Source organism: Topomyia yanbarensis, chromosome 3 (assembly GCF_030247195.1).
Source record: "Topomyia yanbarensis strain Yona2022 chromosome 3, ASM3024719v1, whole genome shotgun sequence".
Taxonomy (NCBI): domain Eukaryota; kingdom Metazoa; phylum Arthropoda; class Insecta; order Diptera; family Culicidae; genus Topomyia; species Topomyia yanbarensis.
The window spans coordinates 364,097,099-364,112,675 of record NC_080672.1 but is presented as its reverse complement, the minus strand read 5'-3'; the positions used below and the strand labels follow the sequence as shown (position 1 = coordinate 364,112,675).

The window sequence follows — 15,577 nt, the reverse complement described above, 5'->3', positions numbered from 1 at the left end:
GAAAATTTTACGATATAAAAATCAGAATTTTAGTTTTTTATAATTTTAGAATTTTAAAATTTTATGATTTCAGAATTTTAGTATTTTAGAACTTTAGAGCTTTGGAATTTCAGAATTTTAGGATATTTTAATTTAAAATTTCAGAATTTAGAATCTTAGAATTTCAGAATTTTTACAATTTCTTGCAAAAAGCAACTTGCGGTTTGATTTTAGAGTAAATAGAACCGAAGATATATTCAAAAGAAAATCGTTTTACCAATTTGTCACAACGGGGGGTATTTCCTTGGTCCGAGGGGTGCTTTAATTGGCACAAAATTTTGAATTTTGATATATTGGCCCTAGATGAACAACCCAAAATTGGTTTAAATCCGCGAAAGTCGATTACACGTGCCCTAATCACTTAGCGCGGAATGACCCATAAATATCGGTTTTTCTCATCATTCGTTTGACCATCATTGTACTAGTAAACAGTCCTCAAAAGTGCCTTAGCCACTAGTGGCATTAATCGCTACCACATACAGACCAGGAACTATCAACGGAACAACAAATCCGCTAGCTGCCCTTCCAGCGTTAGGTTCGTGAGATTCCGCAGGACTCTATAGTCGAGTTATGCTTACAAAGCTCAGCCGGAATGGCACCAAAAGAAGCCAGCGATGCCTACTTGGTCGGTTTGTTCGAGGATGAAAAATAGCGTTGCAAGCGCGTAACTATTATGCTGAAGACATCCAACTGCCTCGCCGTATCCGCAGTGAACAGTCTAGATTATGTTCCCACACTCAAACAATCAATAGTTCTTTTTTGGACAAATTTGTGTTCTAGTAAGAGTTTTTAATTGAAATTTCTATTTTTTGTTGTGTAACAATGTAATTTTCAGCAAACAACACAGAAACGATGGGTGGCCAATGTCCATGACATAACTGGACTTTCGTAACAACACTTCTGATACTACTTTTAGCGCTGATGACTATTTTTCTTGGTGCAGAAAAACGTCAATGTAGAAAGTAGAAGATATATTTCATGCTTTACAAATCTAAGACTAATATTTCATTTGATTAATTTGAAATCTACAATACACAACAAATGGGTTACGACCTACACCAATCATGTCATGCTGACAAAAGTCAGCAGCATCCAACAATCTTTGAATTCAGCACAAACATCAAAGGTTCTTTTCTGAACCACCATAATTACCATAAAGAATAGTTTGAAAATTTATTTCAAATCTAATGATTCTGTTGGTCACGACACTCCGGTTATATGGCAAACATTTAAACACGTAGCCAGAAAAAAAGTTTCGGGAGGGGCCCTAAAGTTTAGAAAAAGAATACTGGTTTACAAAACATATGTCAGAAATGATGTTTCGATATACGCTGATATATTTTTCTATACTATTTTTGATGTTGTTTTCCAAGTAATGCGTTTTTTATGCAGAACTATGTTTCGATACATGGTATTACCACAGACTAACAGACATAACACTTAAAAACAAAGCTTCGCCCGCTTTAACGGTCATTTTAAATATATTTGTAGTTGGGACTGTGGCCACATTTGAAATTATGGCGCCACTGACATATGAATAAGTATATGGGGGATAGTCCACTAGTGAAAAATTGCTCCCAAACCTGAGGGGTAACCCACCAGTAAATGAGTGTTTGGGACCGTGAATAAAAGGTGGAGCTAGTGTTCTGGGAAAATGGTCGGATCGATGTTTTTTGAGGGAATTTCTTCATAGTGTTATATCTGTTAGTCTGTGGTATTACCAACAGAGTTTTTATTACGGGGCATTTAATTCAACAAGACTGTTATACTGTGAGGACAGTATTGTGAGCTGTGTTCTGGTTGTATTGTATCCATGCTAGTGGCAGACTGCATTTGGAGGTGCATGTTCCATCAGAATGAAATAAAAAATATGCCAAATGAATTCTTGCAGATAAAAATTATGCTAAATTTTCGTTATGCCCAGTACTGCTAAAGATACGAGCAACCAAGTTTATGAAAATTCATTCACTCCTGTGGCAGCTGATATCTGTTGATCACAAAGCAGTCCAAAGTGTGCTCACAGATAACCATGAATAACATAGCGAGAGGAATTGAAAAAGCGTCACAGTGGGTCACTATTAGGTTTTACACCAACCGACATAACCCCACAAACTGAGACGGATGAACTTCCTTTGGCAATTCTCCGTGGTTTGTTTACATTGTAGTTACGTGAGTTCGAATGTAACAGATGAGCACCCGTTGCACTCGCACTCATGCAACTGACAAGTAAGCAAACCACCGAGAATTATCAAACATGAACTTCATTCATCATGGGTTCATTCGTGTCGTCATCTTGTAGAACTCAATGTGCAAACTGTGAATGAACCATGAAGCTCGAAGGTTGACATAACAACGACTAGCAGGGATTAGCTGGAATTGCACAGAATATTAATAGGTGGTAATGCCTGGGAATAACAAATCATTCAACGTAGAACTCCTGGTAATCGAAAATTAATAATTGATGAATACCGACACTGGCCAGACCCGTACGTAAATCGAAGCAGGAAATTACTAATAATTACTAATACGTGTATACTACTGCCCACTGCGGGATTACTTCATTGAGTGCTGTTGGTAGTTTGCAACTATTTCGATCTTACAGATCGAGAAATAGTGATTGTAAGGCATCCACATTTATTTCTACATCAGGAGTACCGCAGGGAAGCCACTTGGGATTATTGATGTTTCTGCTTTACTTCAACGACGTCCATCTAGTTCTGAATACTCCACGCCTGTCCTTTGCAGGCAATCTCAAGATGTTTCTTCTCATCCGATCTACTAAAGATTGTAGATTACTCCAACAACAGTTTGAAATCTACGCTTAAGGGTATATCACGAAACACATCTCTGTAAATCTGAAGAAGTACTCGGTGATCTCATTCTCACGAAAAAAGACCCTATTTGTTTGAACTGCCGTATACTGGATACAGAAATTGAACGCGTTAGTCACGTGAGGGATCTAGGAGTGATATTAGATTTACAAGTTTCGTTTAAACAGCACATCTCATATACAGTTAGCAGAGCATCGCAAACACTAAGATGCATCTTCAGCCAACAATTTTACGGACATTTATTGTCTTAAATCGCGGTAAAGCATGCTGTACCACAAGATGCTGATGAATTTCAATACATGTTCCTTGAACGACAATTAACCACGTGCGAAAAACGATATTATACAAATTTTGGTGCTCAAATTCTACAAGACTCTTGATCGCGGCAACTTTCCTGGAAGAATCAAGTTTGTTTTCACGAAAAAGATCTATGGTTTCGCAAAGGATCTGTTCCTGAGACAAGGAACCAACGTTTTGTGACGGATAAGACTACGAATTTGAAAGCGCTAAAATATCATTGCAAATAGATTTCACCATTATGTTTGAAAATGATTAAACGGCAATGGAACAATCGTTTTCTCCTGTGGCATCCTAAAAAGCTGAATCCACCAAACTATTCCCAGTTTCTTCCAATAGACAACCACTGGGCGAAAATGAAGATTAAGCCAAAAGTCTCCAGCGTTACATTGTTCAGATTAAGAATTAGTGAAATCAGCTAGCCAAGGTCAAGATGTCGTTCACCGATAATAAGCTGCATGAATAAAAAAGCGAGAATTTCTTAGTAATAACGAAGAATGATTTGTTTCTGTTATTGGGGGTCCGCGAAGGAAAATATATTTTTCGAGTACATATCGAAATTTTAAGTTTTGTTTCCTAACAAACTGAAAAAAACATATTGGTAGCATACAAAATCGATGTTTACCCGTGGGGGTCCGTGGTAACCCAGGAGTTCGTTGCACTCAAAAGCTTGAGAACCACTGACGTAAAGAATCTTATTCCCCGAACAAAGTCAAACATTTAAATTATTAAAGCAACAAACTGAAATCTTTTTTGGTCAGTTGTTATATCCAAAAATAACATCAAATTTTGATCTTATTTGGCTATCATTACACACATTACGTTTTAGGCGATTTTGTTTTGTTTGCATTTCTCCATCAGAACCTTAAATTGAATACTTATTTCGTTATCAACAAGACATTTAAACATCTCAAAGAGTTTTGAAGTAGAATACTTCTAACGTTTCAATATGGGGTGCCGTTTCAAAAATTTCTGTTGAGAAATTTTCCCAGATTTGAAATGCGAATATCTTCCGTTCTACTGGACGAAATCGCAATATTTTTGCACTATCTGATCGGAAATTTGTGCACGTATTTCGTATTACATTTCGGAATTACTGCGACTACTATAAATAAACCAAAACAAGGATTTTCAGAAAATCCTTCGAAAACAGCGAGGAAAATGCGCAATTTGCTAGCATATCCCACGCAGAGTCGTCAAAAAGGAGCATGTAAGCGTTTCATTACATACGGGAATGTTATATAAACAGGTCACGCGAGCTTGTTTTGTATCAGTGGGTGCTCGCTTACCACACGAGCAACATGCTCGTCCCGACGGTTCAATGAGCGGTATCATGTTTGCGTTCCCGTACCAAGCGTCATCGCAAGGTTCATCGTGATAAAATTCAGGGAATCACCAAATCTGCCATTCGGCGTCTGGCTCGTCGTGGTGGTGTAAAATGCATCTCCGATTTAATCTACGAATGCTGAGGGTGTGCAGGAAAATGTCACCCCCATGTTCTTTATCAAAAATATGTGGTCGACCAACGAAAGGGTGGAGCTACGAAGAACACATATTGAGGACAACACAAAAAAGGACGAGCTTACATTGTGCTGTAGTCAGGTATAAAAACTCAGCATGCTGTTGCTCACGCTCAGTTCGTTTCCAGCATCAGTATACAGCAGTTCGTTTGCAGCATCTCCCGCAAAATTCAAACCGCCGTCCGTTTGCTGCTGTTAGAAGAGTTGGCCAAGCACGCCGTCATACCATATACACCAGCTCCAAGTAAATTCCGAACACTGTCCAAACAAAAGGCCCTTTTCAGGGCCATCAATTTATCGACAAAGAATCGAATTGAAGTTTTGTTATTACAAGCATCCGAAAGTGGCTTGCCAAGAGCGTTGGATGGTAAGTGAGCCACTTGTGAACAATACCGTCGCTTTCACGTGGAATGGCACAAAATCAAAAGTTATTTGTGATTTGTAGACAGGTTAGTGTAATGATTCAATTTACAAAAATCTAACGTTTCGATATAGGTGTTCCGTTTCAAAAATTTCGGCCAGAATGTTGCCTGTTTTTCTAAAAGTGAAAATCTGCTATTGTACTGAATGAAAACCTTCGATTTTTGCGCTGATTGGAAATAGTTGTGACTAGTTGTGTAGAATGTTCAATTACTGAAAATAACAGATTTTGTGAAAGCAGTGGTTGGTCCATACAATTCGATTCCAAGCGAGCCAGACTAGTTTTCGTTGGAAGGTCCATCTCTGACAATAGAAATAAACTATTTTATTTTGAATTCAACTACAACTTCCTTGAAAACAGCACAGCTAAAAAACTTTTGGAAAAAAAAACGCGCAAACCTAAATTTTCCATTATAATCAAAATTAGTGCCCCCACCGCACAGCATCATCAAGATTGATAGTTATTCAAGCCGGGAGAAAAAGGGGGAGGGAGGTTGTAAGGCAATGGAAAATTTCATGTATAATAATAATACTTTATAATTGGCTGGTTCTGAAAACAACTTGTTGGTTTGTGGTTTATTTTGGGTCACAATTTAGGCCCGCTCGATTTCTTATAGCTGTGAATTTTTCGCAGGGCGACAGTTTATGTTCGGTAGCGATGAGGCTTCTTAACGCCAACCGTGATTGGGGCACTTTTACACGGCCTTCGTTGCCAACCAGCTTCCTGTCAAGGACGACGTCTCTGTACAGCCAGCATCACTGCCATGAAAGCAAAACATTGATTTAGAACCGAATGATTAGAAGCTGTATTTAGTTACAAAATGTCGATTTTCTGAATGATATGATATTAAATCATCCCACAAGATGCAAAACGTCGTGTGGAATGCTTGAATATCGAGCATAGTGCCGAAAATAATTCTTTGTTTGGGGCTTTATAGCTATAACGCCCCATATATATCGGTCGCTGTCAAACTCCATATGATAGTATAGGGTTGCCAGGGGGCTGTTGCCAACTGCTTGCGGGGAGCCTTTCCTCCGGTGGACTTACGAGCGGTCTGTTTGGTACAGGCCATGTGGCGAAAAATGCTGATCTGCTACTTCTCTGATGCTGGTAGTAGGACGACGGTTAAACGCTCGTTTGAGTGCCTTCATTCATAAAAGTTCAACAATATTTTCAAAGAATGTTGCAAATTGTCAACTTGATAATTCCAAAAATACTCCAAATAAACTATGAATGTGCAAAAGACGACAAAATCGCATAGAAATTGCTTATTCCAGAGCAGAATTTACCGGTCTAAAGTGTATTCCACTTCACTCCGGTTATGTCTCTGACATTACCCACCCATCTTTTTAATTTGATCACAATGCTCACAGGCAGTGATGTCCCTATCCTCTGTGCAGTAAAGAGAAATTGAAATTACTCCCCACACTCTGGCAAGCAAAACGAGAGCGCTTCTCTTTCGTTCATATACACCACCGTATTAGATATGTGTAAGCGCACGTTGATGGCAGAGGTAAATTTTCATACACCCAACACTGGAACGATCTAGAGTGTGGAGAAGAGCTCTTGAAATTCTCTGTGGCGCGCTCAGATAAATTCGCCACCGCGCGCGCCCCAGAGTCGCTGTGGTGTATTCACTGGCGTGGTTTCACTGGCGTGTATTCACTGGCGTGTGATCTTTGGTTTGTTTTCGTCTTACAAGCGGCATTACAGGTGAGATTGATTTAATTTGCACAGGTTGTTGCGTTGTGTTGTTTGGATGGCGGTGGCTTATTTCAAGCTTATATGATTTTCTACTGAAGATTTCATACAAGTTGCTTGGTAAAGCGAACGAGTTTATAGAGTGTTGTTACACTACCGTGGGAAACCTGAAGTATTCGAGCCTAGGGGCAAACAAGGAAAACGTTTTACGTATAAATGTATCGGCTGGTATAAACAAAGTTTTATAATGATCTGTAGTATCAGATTAAACGTATAACAGATGTAAGACGGGATTTGTACATCCACATTAGGAACGGTCTATTTTTTGTTCGACTGAATAACTCAATGGTAAGTTAACTTATTTTGATTGCGAATTTGGCGACGCCAAAAAGTAAAGTGATCCATTACAAGTAATGTCCTGGTATTACACACGTTTTCGATTATTATCATACGCAGGCATTGTAATTCTCTCTCACTCACGCGAGAAGAGGCTTATCCGATGTCCAACTTTTCCGAGATAAAGTCCACATAAAACAAGATAACGTTCACGAGAATTCACATTGTTACTTGTTTTTTTCTGTAGTGCGTTATTAAAAATAATGACGTGCCAATTTAGAAGCGCTTCTATTTGACCGGTACAGTGCTTTCAAGGGGTTACAGCACTGTAGATTTTTTAAAACATTTAATTTTTATTTATTGGTTGAATTTTGTTTACTGGTGCTTTAGGATGCTGAAATTGATATTTCAAAAAATGAATCGCGAAAACAATAAATAAATATTCAAATTTTTTCGCAACGCCTCTTATGTATACGAGTATACTGAAAACGTTAACCGTGTTTTTCTCCAAATATTTTTTTTTTGATCTGGCCGGAAATGTAACTCGAACAAATGATTTTTGATCAGCCTAATATTTTTACAGCATGTTCAAGATTACTTTCTCCAGCGATGTACGTGGGATTTAATTTTTTCATTGCATAATATTTTAATAAGCAAATTTTGTGTCGATTTTTAACACATTTTCAGCGTTTTTCGACTAAAAAATGTGCCATTTCGCGAAAAATCAAGACATAGAAAAAATCTTACGTATGCTGCTTGCTGTCGTTCTAAGAAGTGTAAAAAGCTTTGGTTTTTGGCTCTGGATCAAAAATTACGGGACATAGAGTTCCGGCCGTAGACCCCTTCCAAAAAAAACTCCCCGACGGGAAAGTGCTGCACAGCCGCCATCTTGTGACGAAATTACTCGAATAAATCATTTTTTTGCAATAAAGTAATGTTATATATCTCATTAACCCTCTGGAAGTCGCGCTTATGGCCCACTGAACGAGCAGCCGCTGATGCTTTAAGACGGGTTCGCTAGATTTTCAGAGCAGCGTGCACTGCCGGAAAGTTAAACAAGATCTCGATTCATCCCATTATTGCGTCAAGATAAATTCCCGAAATATGCCTATTTTTCGTGCTCTATAGCGGTGTAACCCCTCAATAATCAGTTCTAGAATCTTTTGACGGCATTTTTCTTCTGTGCCATCATTTAAATAAATTAACTGGTTTTCTCTCGAATTTCCATGCGATGGAAAAATAAGAGAGAGAATTAACATTAAAACCTAACATGTTCGGGTACGAGTATAGCAAAGAAGTTCAAAATGGCAAATCCACCGTCTTTGCAATACATACTACATTGTTCCAAAGAACGTTTATCTGTTTACCGTGATTTTATAATTTGTAAAAGTTATAATATTAAGTTTATGTATCAGAGGGTGTTTATGACCTCACCGAATAAAAATCTTCTTGTGTAAACCTTGAACCTATAGTTGATTTCGTGACGTGAGGATGTGCTTTTGTTTTCATTTCGATCCGAAAAAGGAATACGATCTACGTTTATCCCAAAAATTAACGAAAACTTCGTATTCTATACATATATTAATCAATTCACCTGTAAGTATTCACTTCGAATCGAGTACACTTCCGTGATTTTTATTCTTAGTCCAATTAGGTGATTCAAATTTTCTGATAAACAGAAATATAGGATTTGATTCCTGATGAAATAAGTTTTTATGGATATTTAGTAATATTATATCAGACAATACTAATTATCCTTAACATATTTCATTTTCTTCTCAAAATTTATCAATTTCGAATGCTCTAGTAATGCTAACAAAGTAAATACATAATAGTTTAATAGTTCCGCACTTAAGGTGTGAGTCGCATTTTAGTCATGCTTGGGTCAGTAAAAGCCAAATATTTTACGCTATTTTGGCTATTCTCGAGCGACGTTGCGATACAAAAAAATATTTCGTTCTAATTCTAATATAAATTTTTTGAAAATCTACACTTGTACTGCATTACAACGATAGCATTAGTTAGACTAATAATATAGTGCAATAAAAGCAGAATGTTGAAAGTTGTTCTACGTGTCTTATGAACTGCCCTTGAATTTTAATTGCAAATATGGGAAATCGTTCAACGTATCTTTGGTATGTGTGCAGAGAACTAGAATATTTGAGTGAAAATTCTGCTAACAAATCGATGAAAAGTTCTATGGGCGATGTCAATATATTAAACGAAAGCATTTAATCCCAAAAATGATAAAAAAAATGTTAAGATTGTTTATTAACCAATTTATGTATGTGAAACTTCTTGTACCATTACCACTACCATGTATCATTAATATAGCCATTGCTAATTACGGCTCATATGGGACATGCAACTATAGATACATTAGCTCAACTATATATAACTTTCATACTCGGTCATACAAACAACGGGTTGTTAAAAACCGGCCACCATACCAGAATTTGCTATTTTCCATATATATATATATATATATATATATATATATATATATATATATATATATATATATATATATATATATATATATATATATATATATATATATATATATATATATATATATATATATATATATATATATATATATATATATATATATATATATATATATATATATATATATATATATATATATATATATATATATATATATATATATATATATATATATATATATATATATATATATATATATATATATATATATATATATATATATATATATATATATATATATATATATATATATATATATATATATATATATATATATATATATATATATATATATATATATATATATATATATATATATATATATATATATATATATATATATATATATATATATATATATATATATATATATATATATATATATATATATATATATATATATATATATATATATATATATATATATATATATATATATATATATATATATATATATATATATATATATATATATATATATATATATATATATATATATATATATATATATATATATATATATATATATATATATATATATATATATATATATATATATATATATATATATATATATATATATATATATATATATATATATATATATATATATATATTGACAACATACCATTCAAGCACCATTTTTATTCTGTCGATTGATGAATTTTTTTTACACGATGGCTTCTGAAGAAAGCTTCGTTGACACTAAAGTAGCCTGACGCTTAATCCTATTGAGCTATCGCCGTAATATTATAGAACGTAGTTTTTTATATCATGTTAATCTACAGGTTTTTGGAATCTTTGGAAATCCTTCGGAAATCCCCTGTTCGAAGATCGTGCAAGATGTTTTCATAAGGCGAACTTTTTTCTATATTTTCGTTGATATAAAAGTTCGCAAGCGATCTTTTCTTCCTCCGATATTTGCTTGAACCGAATAATGTTCCCAAACATCGGCACTCTTGAAGTTCACTGACGATTTTTTCCGTAGTGATATTTTATATCAGTGAACTTTTTATTAGAAAATCGGCGATGAAAAGATTCTGTTGTGAACATTGATATTTTGATATTTTCCCAACACTACCTTTTTGATAAAACACCTCATTCAAGAAAGTTATAATGAGGAATAATTTATCACACAAAAATCGCTTGTTTAAACTTGAGGAAACACCTTCATAGAGATTGACAGAGATTCCGACAGATACTACCAGATACCTAATACTTTATTTTGCTGTTGATATTACGTGCAATGAATCCGTGCATTATAATTACGGTCTAAAATACTAACTGACGCAAAAATCTAGAATACGTATAATAAACATTGTTGCTGTTGACCCATTTATAACAACCTTTTATGGAACACAAGATTCATTGTTCATTTAAAATAAGCGTGAACACTAGTGGCCTTTTTTTCTTGACCCCGAAACTGAGCCAATTTATTTCGCTCATTGACGCGCAGAATTCCGGTCCTAGCTCCCATGCTCTTGAAACATTCGCTTTCGCCTGCTGTTTAAACGATTTCCACGCAAAATAATAGACAAATAAACAAATTAATAACGGGTGTACGCTCAATTGTGATGTTGTATGTAAATTAATTATCGTCACAAGCGTATACCTAATTTTACTGAATATGTCAAGCCTGTCGACGAAATCTAAGATTTCGTTTTAAACTTGTAGGATTAAGTTATAATAAAACTATTAATACTTATAACACGAGTTTGCATATCAGGTGCCTCTGGTCATTATAAAACTCTCTATACGATGATACGTAAAAAGTTTTTCCAATTTGCTCCGAGGACCGAGCACCTTTAGTTTTGCAGGTAGTGTAACAATACTTTATAAACTCGTTCGCTTTACCAAGCAACTTGTATGAAAATTTTCTACTGAAGATTTAATCTTCAGTAGAAAATAATATAAGCTTGAAATAAGCCACCGCCATCCACACAACACTACGCAACAACCTGTGCAAATCAAATCAATCTCACTCGCAATGCCGCTTTTAAGACGAAAACAAACCAAAGATCACACGCCAGTGAATACACGCCAGTGAAACCACGCCAGTGAATACACCACAGCGACCCTGGGGCGCGCGCGGTGGTGACTTTATCTGAGCGCGCCACAGAGAATTTAAAGAGCAAGAGAGCACGGTTATCTCGCACCCAACTACCTCAACACCAGCGCACACTTGAAATCGGTATTTACAGCTCCGAAAGAAAGAGCGTTCTGCTTTTTTCTGTGGTGTGTGATCATTGTATCCTCTGTGTAGGCATCACACTTACGCGCCAGTGCACCACTAGGGTGAAATGCCATCACTGCTCACAGGAATAGTTTTCTGTTTGATGCCATAGGCAAAATTTTTTGCTTTTCATGCCAAAAGGTTTCAAAATGCATGTAAGGTCGAGATTTGATGTCAAAGCAAAAATGCAAGATTTGAAAAGAAATCCTTGATACGTTGGTAGTCAATAAAAGTCTTAAAAAATAAAAATTTCTAAAATTTAAATTGGGACTTTAAAGACTCCACAATTTTATTTTTCTGTTTGGCTACGGGAGCGGCCCGGGCCCTTTATATCCTATGGCTGGTTACGTCCTTGTAAACTCATTCATTCTTTTCTGCCTTCCCGTCATGTACGGGAATCAAGATCTACGGTTAAGATCCACGCATTCGAACCGAGGGTCCGGATTCAGACACTTGTCTGGATCTAAGCACCAAGTATGAGCCTGATTCAGATCCGGACCTGGTCAGGGGAAAGGAGGGAGTGGGGAGGACGCCACTTCTCTAATCTTCCGGCCATCACGTCACATGCTTTGGTATTCTTATATTCTTAGTATGTATAATAAACATAAAGATGTGACACAAGGTGCTAAATGGATTGTCTGCTCTTAAGTTATCACCAAAGGAGCCGTTCGTAAACGATGTCGCGTATTGACAGATGCGGAAAAGCGTGACGTAACATGAATTACCAAGATAAAAACTAAAAGTGGTATTAACAGTTATGTGTCCAACAAAAAAACACCTTTAACAGGCCAACGAGGGTACCCGGGTATCCACAAATTGAAACGCTCATAACTATGGCTTCCTTTAACCGATTTGGACACTTTTAGATATTTTGGATTCAGGAACTCGTCTTTTTTTCTTTTTCTTACTTTTTGATTCTGTACAATAGAACCGGAATAATGGATCTGGTTTTTGGTAATCCGTATTTTCCGGAGTAATGTTCCAGTACTAGGATATGATTTGTAAATTTTAATAATGTACTAGCAATATGAGTATCAAAACTCTTCAAATTGTCTCGGAAATCTGTTTTCTATTGTTACGGGACCCTATGGCAATTTGAAAAATGGAATGGAATGGCCACTCACAGCCCCACGGGAACCTGCTCCGGAATGTCCGTTCCGGGGTCAAATCACCAAATGGTTCCAAAACCACGAGATACAGCCTATTGATGCAATTCCAAGAATTTTGATACCCATATTGCTAGTATTCCATTGAAGTTCGCAAATAGTACCCCAGCACTAGAACCTGCTTCCGGAAACCCGGATTCCCGGGAACCGAATGAAGTAACCCGATGCATTTTTACCAAGTCCAAAAGTGGGTGAGTTTCTGAATCCAAAACGGTCAAAAGTATCGAAATCGGTTGGATATTACCTTAGTTACGGGCATTTTAGTTTTGTGGGTACCCGGGTACCCACGTCGGCCTGTTACGTAGAAAAAAATTCAGGAGCCCCTCCTCACTCCCACCCTTACTATATCAACAATATTATTAACCCAAAAGCTTGACTTAGTGAAGTTCTAAGATGTCACAAAGTTTCAATTTCCAGCTACGGATAAAACATAGGAATTTAATTAATTGAAACTTAAAAAGGTACCCGGGTACCGCGTCGGACACACAACGGTTAAGATGCAGTTCTGGTAGTCGCTTCGCTTAGTGACTGGGTGGCGTGGCTGAGAAAATAAGTACCATACTAGTGGAACGGGCATAATAAAACCAACAACAATTAGCAATATGCTTGAAGGAGAAATGTATTTTAGACTATTTTCTTTTTTATGTGAGACATTGTTTATGAAGGGCCCCCCAACAAACAATATTCCATAACGAATATCACGTAACATCGATGATAGAGCAGTGGGATTAAGTCAAAGTTCCCTCCGGGTCGTGCAAAGCTGAAAAGGTACAGAGAACAGACGTCCATCCCAATCGTAAAAGTTGAGTAAAAATTTACGGCATATCGAAAGGCAAAAGTGATATAACCACCAAAGATGACTATTCCGTGTAGGGCGTGAGTTTTACTGAATTGACAGTGGACCATACAGTTGATGTCCAAATGATCGTCATTATTGTATTGGGATATTGTTTGTTCGAACCTGGATGTCTGTTCTCTGTGACTTAGTTGCAATATTTTAAAATTTTAAATAATCTGATTATCAAATAAAACAATCAATAATACACACTAGAATAGGAATAATAACTGGTAGAATAGTTGCAGGGAAATTAGTATTCGTGAACATTACGGTTACCAGCGCTCTCTGATTTACTTAATAATCGATTGATGCGCTTCAGACCTTGAGGACCTAGGAAATAGACAGAAGCGGAATTTATGCGAAGTTTTAATTGCACCGCTGACGACTTAGCACGCGTTGTTAGAAGCAGGGTACTATGGACTAGACAAAATAGAGGACTAGACGTTACACACTTCGAGATAAACAGGCGCAACATTTAGTCCTCCTCCCGACGACCGGAGTTTACTTGTTAACAGTTGCTAATTCGTCCGATTTTGCAAATTTTGGTCTGGCGGGACGGGCCGAGATCCCATAAGCTGTAAGCTGCAGTCCTATCCGTCCGCTAAACAAAGACATTTCTCATCCATCCTTTTCCTTTAAACTATTTTGAAGCTTTCCTCCCAATTTTTCTTATTAGTATTTATAAAACAGGCCGCTTAGTAAATTTGCCCATTTATTCATTTTGTCCATTATATAAATTTTTGTCATGTTCATTTTATTCACCAGTTACTTTTATTTATTTTTCATAATTTGTTCAATGTTTTCATTTCGTTATTTTATTTTGTAGCGAGGAATTGTGAAAATTATCCATTAGAAGAAGGCGGCAGAGAATAATATCGAAATACTACCTTGTCCTAAAACAAGGTGTAAACCGACAAGCATAGTTTCTTAGAAAATACATTTTGCACCCTGATTACATGACAGATGGACGAAACAGCGGAAAAAGCCACAGATCCCGGTTTTACTGTAAAAGCAGCAGTTTTACTTGCATACTCTGAAAGCGATAGAATGTATAACGATTCTTGCATTCGAAGCTAAGAAACATCGATTATTTTTATACTTGCATTGCGTTGCAAAAAGGAATGTTTGGTGCAAGAAGGGTACACCGGCAGTTAAAAAAGATCTGAAAGCCGTTGACGCCGACAGGATGGTGCTAATATGTACAGAATAACAAAGGCATCAGACAAAAAAAATAACAAAGGCAGTAACAGCGGTGCCTTACATTACGACGAAATTAGCAACCGTACGAAAAGGTCATATCTTTCCGCACTGAAGACTAAAAACAACTTTGAGTTCGATACTGATCACGGGTATCTGACATCAAGTAGTTACAGCAGACCAGTTGAATCAGTCCAGCTGCCGATCGAGTAACATTAACATCATACATGCTGATCGAGTTTGTTGAGGAATTGCGCGCATCTTTTTCAGACGGTATTTGGCTCTTTCTAGTATATCCAAGATGAAACACCAATCAGCATCATGATCGCAGTCTCCACGGTGTTCTCGAACGTAAGCACCATACTACGACCCGTTACAACAGATCATTGAGTTGATTGCATCGTTGCATCGTATGTTACATTGGCAACATATGGATATCATCGGTACAGAGTAAGTCCTTGTTGCAAGTAGTTAATCGAATTGATGC

The 15,577-nt window shown here is 36.4% G+C and overlaps 1 long non-coding RNA gene across 1 annotated transcript in view; it reads left to right on the top strand.

Moving 5' to 3' along the window:
• Nucleotides 1-15,577, top strand: part of LOC131690406 (uncharacterized) — a 31,921-nt gene that overhangs the window by 16,119 nt on the left and 225 nt on the right. The window contains exon 5 of the long non-coding RNA XR_009305577.1: nt 14,720-15,540. This is a non-coding gene — a long non-coding RNA (uncharacterized LOC131690406). The remainder of the gene's footprint in view (nt 1-14,719; nt 15,541-15,577) is intronic.